Source organism: Vicia villosa, unplaced genomic scaffold, assembly GCF_029867415.1.
Source record: "Vicia villosa cultivar HV-30 ecotype Madison, WI unplaced genomic scaffold, Vvil1.0 ctg.001657F_1_1, whole genome shotgun sequence".
In the NCBI taxonomy this organism is placed as follows: Eukaryota; Viridiplantae; Streptophyta; class Magnoliopsida; order Fabales; family Fabaceae; genus Vicia; species Vicia villosa.
This window is the reverse complement of record NW_026705689.1, coordinates 454105-465026: the sequence shown is the minus strand read 5'-3', so window position 1 is coordinate 465026 and position 10922 is coordinate 454105.

The following is a 10922-nucleotide window of genomic DNA, read 5'->3' as shown; positions in this document are numbered from 1 at the left end:
CTTTTTTAAGGAACATGTAGGACAAAAGTCTTCCATATGGAAGACATGTTACTACACCTTGTCGAGCAGCAGCCATGGAAACTGCTTCAACAAGTCCTTTGAAGATCATCAGAGGAAAGTTGATTTTCTTCCCACGGAGGGCACAGAGTATAAACTCCAAATCCTCCACCATGATGCTATTTTGATCGTGGTTTCGTGGACGAAAGTTGCCCACGAGGAGTTGGTGCCAAACCCTAATGACCTTGGCGCTGAAAGGATCATTGTCCATAAGAGTCCTCAACATAAGATGGGTGGTCATGTTGAAGGTATTGTCATCAAAAGTCTCTCCAGAGTTATTGCATCTCAGCAGGTTGGAGATGGTGGAGGGAGTGATAGTAATATGGGCCCTTCAAACCTCAGAGACAATAGTGGTTCTGCCTTCCGGATCTATGTGCAGAGACGCAAACATCCAAAAGTTCGCTAACATATTGGGATAAACAGATCCCTCCAGGATTTCATGGTAAAAATCAAGCTCTTGGTTAGCAAAGAGAGTGCTGATACTTATGAAGTTTTCATGAAGTTCTTCTTCAGAGAGTTTGAAATCTTTCTTGATGCAAGCCCTGATGTTAGTGTGAGTTAGGGGTAGTGCCATTTGGAGAAGAAAGGTTGGAAAAGGTTTTATCTGATTCTGTATTTGAGAGAATGCAAGAAGAAACAAAATTTTGGGCAAAGAGTTTGAAGAAAGTGTGAAGGAAGAAGTGGAATGCCAACCCTTTATATAGAATAAGTTGGCAGTAAAGGAATGGTTTATTTTTAAAATGTTTGATTGGACTGCGTTTGGTATTCCAAAGAGAAGTTATGGCTTCCGCCGTTTCCCACCCTTGGAAGTTGAAGTGTAATCATGATGAGAACTGATGCACGCACGTCTCAAATAGACGTTTTAAAAAAGATGACGTCATCTTTCAATGATGGTTACAACTAAGGGTAATAGAAACGTCAAGTCTAGGCTTAAAGGGCTGCGAAGGATAATCATGTCACGTGGTTACATTTATTAAAATTACTGTGACCGTGAAAAAGTATATTTTGACAAGTTTATAGAATTGCTAGGGCATTACTTATGACAACTTCAAAATAAAATATGTGGGGAGATTGAAAGACAAAGTTGCACATATATATATTCTTGGAGAAATTTGATTACAAAACAAAATAAGTGCACAGCACAAAAGGGAGTACAAGGTTCGAAGCAACTAATTAAAATCCCTAGGAAGATTGTCTTTTATCTTCGAGTACTGACCTTCCCATGAAGACATAAGGAGTTCAAGCAATGCCCCTTGTTTCTTCAAATCTTCAATTTCTGGCACTAGCTTCTACGCAGCCTCAAAATGTTGGATCCCTAACTGCGCCACATCAGTCAATTCTTGCTCATTGGTTTGTTGAATTGTTGCCTGACGAGACTCAGCTTCCTTTATCTTCCCTTCAAGCTTCGTAATTTCCTGCTTCCAGGATTTGATATTCTTCTCGCATTCGTCATATTCTTGCTGTTTCTCCGAGCGTTTAAGCTTAAGGGCGTCACCCTTCTTCGTCGCATCAGTAGCAGCTTTCCATGAAGAACTATGAGAAGCCACCTTTGTAGTGAGTTGTTAGTCAACATTTCGCTTTAGAAGAATGTTTGACTGAAGCTGTTCGATTAGAGAACCCAGCAAAACAATTATCTCTGAGACTTCTTTTGAAACCAGAAATCGATCCACTTTCTTCAAAAGTTGGTTTAAGCTATGACATCTGGTAGGGTCCTTACTTAGAACTTCAACAAGGTTGGTTTCAAAGAACTTTTCCTTTATCTGATGAAGAAGACTAGGAATATCATCTTTGTCACCAGACTCTGCTCGAACAGTTGAAGAAGCTTCGAGCCCAAGCGGAGAAATGCTATCAATATTCATCATGGCCTTGAGGAAGTTAAGGGGATCAGTTTGCTTGAGTTGCTCCAATTTTGAAGGAGTAGGCATTGTTGGGGCAGGCGTCAGAGTAGTTTCAGGAGTGACTATGGTCCCAAAGGTCGAAGTTTCGTGAAGACCAGCCGTAACCAATTTGGAAGTTTCCTCCATAGCATCTTGTTCAGATACAATATCTTCACTGCCAGTTGGTTGTCCAGCTGCATTGTTACTACCTGAACATTGACGATCTTCTCCCATATTTTCGCTCTTGTGAGGAGGAGGAGAATCATCAGTTGAATGGCTTTCTTCAACTGGCATAGTAGGAATGATGGTCGCAAGGGGCTGAGCATCTTCGACAACTGGCGAAAGCACGTGAGATTTGCCTGTGTCGAGTAATTAGAATTCATTATGATGGGTAGGTTGCAAGAAGTCTATTTGCCATAAGGAAGAACATGCGCTTACCTTGGAGATTATCAAGGTCAATGGTGAGGTCGAAAGCCTTGAGATCAGAAGTAGTTGTGCCAACATCATCCTACAGTTACAAGGTAAAATGTTAACTTAATCATTTAAGTTAAAATTTATAGAGATGATTATGTTATGAAATTCAAATACCTTGGTTGGAATATTGTCTGGACTTGAGTTGTGGCTCTCTACAACGAGAACGGCGGTAGCAGCTTTTAAAGGTGATTCTTCAGAAGACACCTTATCACCCGGCGACGTAATCTTCGAAGACCCATACCCCTTTTCTTTTCTTAAAGGAGTGACAGTCTTCTGTTTTTTCTTGTGGGCTTGCCTAGTGCGAGGAGGAGATTTGTCTTCATCATCTGAAACAACTATTTGAGAAGCTTTTCGCTTCGAAGGTATCGGAGGTTTCGAGCTCTGAAAATGTAGATTGAGCAAAATGAGTACTATTCACAGGATATACAAGTTGAAATATAAAGTATGTACATACCGTGGGTTTCTTATCAATAGTGATAGAATCACTCCCATTTGGCTTGTTGCTCTTCGAAAATCCAGAACCCTTCTGTGCAGGGGCCTCTTTGATTTTTCTCTTTCGAGTAACGGTTGTAAGTGAAAAGGGAATCAGTATTTCAGTAGAAAAGGAAAGTTAGTCGAAAGATTGTCTAAACCCAAACCTTCAGGTATTGGAGTCAAGACACGAACATGTTCAATATCTATATGGAGATGTCCTTTGAAAGTATCCAGGGTATGCTTAGTTGGGACCACTCGTTCAGCGCGTTTTTTAGTTCCTTCCTGAAGAATTTTTAAAGCATTCCCACACACGATCCAATCTGGGAAAGAAGGGCTTAAATCCACACCAAAATCAGCACTTGGCAGTGGAGGGAATTTTGGAGGATTAAGTTTGAAAGCCACTTCATAACGCAGTTCTGGTCGAACAGACGGGGGCAGTTTCAACTTATTCAGTTTAGCAGAAAACTTTTCACGTAAAATGACTGCGGCTTCACGAACGGTCCGACTAAGATCATTAGGCCTGTAAATAGTTTCAAAGAATTTTTGAAAGGCTTGGATTTCTTTAATATGAGTCGAAGTACCTTTGTGGAAATTTTCCTGCACATCAGCAAAAGCTTCAGTTAGTTCTCGAGTAAGGCTCTTAGCATCGAAGATTTGCGTGGTATAGTAATCTGTCCACCATTGATGGAAATTTGGAGTAGAATAAAAGGCAGGTTCGAAAGAAACAGGAGAGATATTGGTAACACCAGTGTATCTGGCGATTTTTGATTCACACTCGTCTTCAGCTAGATACAAAGTGTGTAGACACATATGATTCCTTTTCTCATACAAGCATTTGGGTTTTATTTCAACCAATCCGAATTGTCTCGATACTAGATTTGGTTGGTAGCAAAGGAGAACACACTGGCCCTTGGAGGGTCGAAGTCGATGATAGAATATCCTTGGGGTGAGAAAAGCTTCCCAAATAACTTTGGATTCAGTTTGTTGATCCGGAGACATGGTTGGAAACTTTTGAGTGAACCATTCAGGACCCACTGTCCTTTGTACGAATGGAGCCATTGAAGGGCTAAATTGATAACACTTAACGAACATCATTATATATGCTAAGAAATGTTCACGAAGCTTCCCAGTTTCTTCTTTTGGAGTTAGCAGAGCCAACCTAGTTCCTTCTACAGCTCGATTTTTGATATTCGGATCTTCTTCATTCACAACACCTCGAAATGGAAAATGAGCTTGGAATGTAGCATTGAGCCATAGTTGCAACAACCAGAAGGGACCAGCAAAAATTAGAGATCCTGTTTTATAGCTCTTAACAAAGTCTGTTGCTTCACCGAGATTTTCACCGAGATCCTGTTTTATAGCTCTTAACAAAGTCTGTTGCTCTTAACAAAGTCTGTTTTATGCTCTTCATCCGAGACTACCTCATTGTTTTCGTCATGATATTGTTGAATGAAAGCAGTATAAGTAACTGTTGCTTCGTTAAAATTGATGGTGTCAGTATCCATGACATTGGGGTCAAAGGTTTCTCCGGTTAGTCGAAGCCCCGTGATAGCGGCTATGTCGAAAAGAGTGGGGGTGACCATTCCAGGAAAGTGTTGTGGGAAGCATCCCATAAATGAACTGATGCTACTAACATGGTTTGGTTGTATTCTAAACCTGTTTTGGATAATTGGATTAAGTCATAAATCCCCAGTTGTTTTCAGAAAGAAGCCTTTTGTTTTTCTACCCTCGCTAGCTAGGCGTAGTACAATTCAGGATCTTTTGCTAAAGGAATTGACCTAAAAACTTTCACAAAATTGGTTACATAGTTTAACCTAATTTTCTCTAAGGCTGAAGGGGTTGCAGTCGAAGTTTCTTCTGCACGATCAGGGTCTGCTAAGATTGGATGACCATCTTCATCTATTTTATTCTTGCTAACTAAGGGCCTAGTTTTATAATAAGCAGGAAAGAATTTATTCAAAGAGGAGCTACTTTCTCCTGGTAAAGGACCTATGAAGGCATGAGTTTTTCTAGAAAGTTCAAAGGGAATGATTACCTGAGAAGCATAAATGGCGCGTGCCTCTGCAGTATTTGGGCTTGGTATGTATTCTTGATCCTCTGTCCGTATAGGATTTTGAAGTTTTAGAACGGGTTGAAGAACATTTGAAGAAGATTCCATGGATAAGTTTGATTTGGGAAATGGGTTTGAATGTAACCGAAGATGTTCTTTTCTATGGAGAGAATGAGGAGATAGGAGTGAAAGTTATATGAAGGTATAAGTTCAAGTATTTAAAGGTTTAACGGAAACCCTTTCAAATCTTTTGGGTAAAAGCCAAGAGACACGCGACAGGCGTTGATTTAATCCAACGGCGGTCAAATAATTATTAGCTTTACTCCTAGTATATAGGAGTAATGATCTTGAAGTAAGACCAGAACGTGGGAATGTAAGTTATGAAAAGACATCTTTGAAAATGACAAGACGTTTTGGAAGCAGAGTCATAAATGATCATGACGTCAGTCAATCGTCTTGGAACTCTAAGAAGTAAGTAAAACGAAATCTTGTTATAACAAGAAACACCTATTTCTCTTGTTTTCGAAACAGGCATTTATTGGGGGCAATTTGTTAGCTGAAGATTTCGTTTGGGAAGAATATCCTTCGAAGGTTTGAAATTCGAAGGAAGATGGTTATTGATGACCATCTTTGAGATCAGAAATGGCTACTGATGGCCATGTTCGAGAATGATGGTTTAAGTTGGAACGGAGACAGTTAACACTGAAGCTAAATTCGAAAAGAAACATCTCTGGGGACTTAAACGTTTTTACGAAATATGTAAAGTACTGAAGCTTAGCGTATTTTCGCGGTATTTTCGATTCTGATTACTTTGCCACACGTCGAAAGAGGATTCAGGCGGGAGGATTTGAATTTCAAATTAGTTTATATAACTGCACAAAGAAAGATGGCATCCTAAGGATTCTCGTGAGTAACGTGGCATCAGATTAGTGTAGGACCGTTAGGGTCGAATTTAGTATAAATAAGGGTCTTAGTATTAGGATTCCGGGTGTTCATTTTGTACAAATCACTCACAAATCGCTCAAGTATCAAGTGTTTAGAGAACGAGTTCGGTGAGAAATGTACGTATGACACCAACATCAATTTAAATACATTTGTATCTTTCTTTATTCAAGTATCTTCTGATATCACTACATTTCTTTTACTTGAAGGATAGAAAAACACTTAGAAAGGGGGGGTTTGAATAAGTGTAGCTTTAAAAACTTGACAGATAAAAATAAATTGCACAGTTATTTTTATCCTGGTTCGTTGTTAACTAAACTACTCCAGTCCACCCCCGCAGAGATGATTTACCTCAACTGAGGATTTAATCCACCAATCGCACGGATTACAATGGTTCTCCACTTAGTCAGCAACTAAGTCTTCCAGAGTCTTCTGATCACACACTGATCACTCCAGGAACAACTGCTTAGATACCCTCTAAGACTTTTCTAGAGTATACTGATCCACACGATCACTCTAGTTACAACCTGCTTAGATAACCTCTAAGACTTCCTAGAGTATTCTGATCCACACGATCACTCTAGTTCCTTACAACTTAATGTAATCAATTCTAAGAGTATTACAATTGCTTCTTAAAAGCTATAATCACAAACTGTGATATTTCTCTTAACGTTTAAGCTTAATCTCACTAATATATTACAACAGCAATGTAGTGAGCTTTGATGAAGATGAAGATTCTGAGCTTTGAGTAGAACAGAGTTTCAGCAAGTTAATATGAGTTGTTTTGGTGCAGAATCGTTAGAATCATTAACCTTGCTTCTCATCAGAACTTCATATTTATAGGCGTTGGAGAAGATGACCGTTGAGTGCATTTAATGCTTTGCGTGTTCCGTACAGCATCGCAATTAATGTTATACGCTTTTGTCAACTACCTCGAGCCTTGTTCACGCTGTGTCTACTGACGTAGCCTATAATAGCTTTTAACGTTCCTTTTGTCAGTCAGCGTAGCTTGCCACTTGTACTTCCTTCTGATCTGATGTTTGTGAATACAACGTTTGAATATCATCAGAGTCAAACAGCTTGGTGCAAAGCATCTTCTGATCTTCTGACCTTGAAGTGCTTCTGAGCGTGATACCATCAGAACTTCAGTGCTTCTGATCTCATGTTCTTCTGATGCTTCCATAGACCCATGTTCTGATTCTGCTTCGACCATCTTCTGATGTCTTGCCAGACCATGTTCTGATGTTGCATGCTGAACCCTTTGAGACAAAGCTTCTGAGCGCTGAATTATGCATACTCTTTATATATTTCCTGAAAAGGAAATTGCATTGGATTAGAGTACCATATTATCTTAAGCAAAATTCATATTATTGTTATCATCAAAACTAAGATAATTGATCAGAACAAATCTTGTTCTAACAATCTCCCCCTTTTTGATGATGACAAAAACATATATAAATGATATGAATTTGCGATCAGAAAGAGCAGACGGCAAAAGACAAATTACACAGCTATAGCATAAGCATATGAATATGTCTCCCCCTGAGATTAACAATCTCCCCCTGAGATAAATAATCTCCCCCTGAAATAAATACTCGAAGAACTTTAATAAAAGACTTCCCTGATTATTTCGGTAGAGACGATCACATAAGCTTCTGTCTTCAGAGAATTCATAGCTTCTGACTTCTGCTTCCATTGGACAGCTTCAGAACTAGAATTTCTTTAGATCCCTAGAACACTCACAGCTTCTGATTCCTGCTTCCATCTAGGACAGCTTCAGAACTTGAATTTCTTTGATCTACAGAACATTCACAGCTTCTGATTTCTGCTTCCATTTAGGACAGCTTCAGAACTTGAATTTCTTTGATCTTCAGAACATTCACAGCTTCTGATTTCTGCTTCCATTTAGGACAGTTTCAGAACTTGAGTTTTCTGGATCTTTAGAACATTCACAGCTTCTGATTTCTGCTTCCCTCGGATAGCTTCAGAGCTTTGAATTTCTACCAACATCACTTCATGCTAGATTTGTATCAGAACATTGTTGAATGTACCAGAGCATCATCAGAGCATCTCTACATCCTGAAATGTTACAGAACAAAAACTAAACAACAAAAGTCAGCATGAACGAGTCAGAACATAAAATGTATATTAGAACACATGATATGTATCAGAGCCATATAGGCTAAAATAATGTATCAGAGCAAATAGAATTTTGTCAGAGCAAATAGACAAATATGGATCAAATTCTATTATCAGTGCTTCTGATTCATTCTTCTTTCTTGCTTCTGATTTCTGAAGCTTGACAGCACTCAGCTTGCTTCAGTTTCCATGAGCTTATTCTTTTTACAGAATAACACTTCTTATGGTTTTGCTTCTTTGTTTGCTTTGAAGATTTTCTTCACTTCTTTATACCTGCAAAACACTTAAACCATATAGAACTTGCAGTTCTTGTTAGTAAATAGCAACTGACTAAATCAAATCATTTATCATTTATCTTTCTCCCCCTTTTTGTCATATCATCAAAAAAGCAAAAAAGATTCAGAGACAAACAAAACGAAACACACAGAGGAAGAAGATGATTTCATTGAAGTTCAAACAGCAGGTACAGAAGTACATGAAGATAAGTAAGATCAGATGCACAAAGACAGATGCAACAAAAAAAAAAGAAACAACACAGACTCAATCTAAGATGGCCCTAGCCTTGACAAGATCTTGGCCAGCATCTCTTGAACCTCATTGTTGTGTCCTTCTTGCCTCACCATGAAAGCTCTATACTCATCATTGAGTGAGCTTTGCTCATCCTGTCTCCTCTGAATTTCTTCCAGAGTCCTTGCAAGACGAGAAGATTCATCAGAAGAAGCTTCACCGCTTTCAACCACAGGAATAGCAACTTGATCTGTAGCTTCCCTGGATAGATCATTTGCAGGGATGTCCTCAACAGGATCTGATTCAGCAACATGATCTTCAGCATCTGCTTCTTGCATGGAAGCATCTCCATATTCTGCAGCAGGAATTTCCGAGTCTCCATTCTCAAGTGCCTGAAGAATGGCAGCTAGATTCCTGGGAGCAGAAGGACCTTCAACTTCTGGTGGGTCAACAACTTCTGGAATGACCAAGCTTGGGTCTTTCTCCGAAGGGTTTTCCCTCAGATAGTCAAAGAGAGTCTTGAAGTCTCCGAGCAGAACAGGATAATCAGGAATAAAGACAACGATATCCCTGCATGGATTTGCTTCCATTTCAGCAGCCAGTCTTAATTGTTCCATCTCATCCAAGAAGGGCTTCTCCTCAGCAGCAACACAATTTCTGAGAGGATGGTAGTATATACCATTATCATCCTCCAGAAGGTAACCAGGGTAACCAGGGGCAGCAGCCACTAGTCTTTTATGTACTCCCATTGCTTCTACTTGAAAGTCCTTGCGAAATCTTCTCCAGAGATTTCTTGTAGAAACATCATCCAGACCATTTAGAAATGCATCCTTCAGAAGGTCTAGACTGCTAATCACCTCATGTCTGAAAAGTTCCAGGTAGGTATAGGGTTCAGGTTCAGGCGGATTGAAGGTGAATTTGTAGTCAGGGTAGAGAAGACAGTAAGGTTTGGATTTTCTGGTAGGTAAGGGATGGGATATAGAAGGTGGAGGTGCGGTGGATGAGGAAGAAGGGATATCTGAGAGAATGATTGATGAGGATGGAATATCAGAAATGATAGATTGAGACGAGGATGGAGTATTTGTAAAGGGAATTGGTGAGAAAGATTTATCAGAAGGAGTTGGGGGAAGAATACTTAAAGGTGTGGGGTTTAGAATGGGAGAGGAGAAGGATGATGGAGAAGGATTTGGTAAGGTGAAGTTTATTTTTGGTTCAGATGGAGGTGATTGGAAAGATGGTTTAGGGACAGAAGGAGGTGGAGTAAAAACCTTTCTGGAGATTTGTACAGAAGAAGAAGATCTTGTTCTGCGAAAGGAATCTCTGATCCTTTTATCTCTTCGTTCTTCAGAGTCCACCTTGTCAGGATCATAGGTGACCCTCAACTTCTTGGCTTTCTCAGCTTCATCTTCTCGGGCTTTTCTTTTTAGCCTAGCCTTTAGTTCCTTCTGATCCTTCTTCAGAAGATCAGCCTTGGACGGAAGTACTCTGCCACGGATCCAGGCAGGATCAATATCTGATTGCTTCCTAACACAATCTTCCAGGTAAGACTTGACAACCTGATGCAGTTCTTCTTGAAACAAGGAGGCAAAACCTTCAACAGCAACTCTTCTTGAGAGAATGTCAGGAAAGCTTGGGCACACAGAAGGTACATTTTGAATGAGTTCTAATCTGAACAAATCCACACCATTAAAAATGGGACCTTGAACTACTCCAAGCAAATGAGATGCATTGAGTTTTCTGATGGAGTCCAGCACTTTGCTTTTAGTAAGAATGTCTGAAATCATTCTTCCAAACGGAATAGTCGTTCTTGAAAGATGAGGGTACTTCGCCCTTTCCTCTTCTCTTGACTCAAGGATTGAAGTCTTTAGATTCTCAAACAGAATGTGAGAAATGTTGATCTCAGTCTTTTTGCCAATGCAGAAAAGAGTGTGCTTGTGATCTGGACTGATGTAAGAAGAGGAGAGCATCCTTTTTCTGTGGTGAAGAGAACCTAGAATAATCTCAGCCCATACTCTATAAAATGGCCTCAAGGTGCCTGTGTTATTCGAGTCAATCCCAGAAGACTTAGAGATTTGTTTTTCAACTATCAACCAATCAACAGATGCATGTCGAAAACCAGACCAACCTTCTTCATCATTCAGATTGTATAGCTTCCTGATCAGTTTTTCAGAGATAACCACTTCATGCCCTAGCACGAATGAAACGATGGCCGTTGGGGTAACCGTGGCATGTACTCAGAAATCCTTCACAAGATCAGGATAAATTGGACCAACCAATCTATTAAGGTACTTGGACCATCCTTGCTCAAGGATTCTTGCATCACACTTAAAGCCATTCGCTTTAAGATTGTTTAATTCCACAGCAGTTTCACATAAAACCTCCAAGTCCTTCGTGGGTATCAA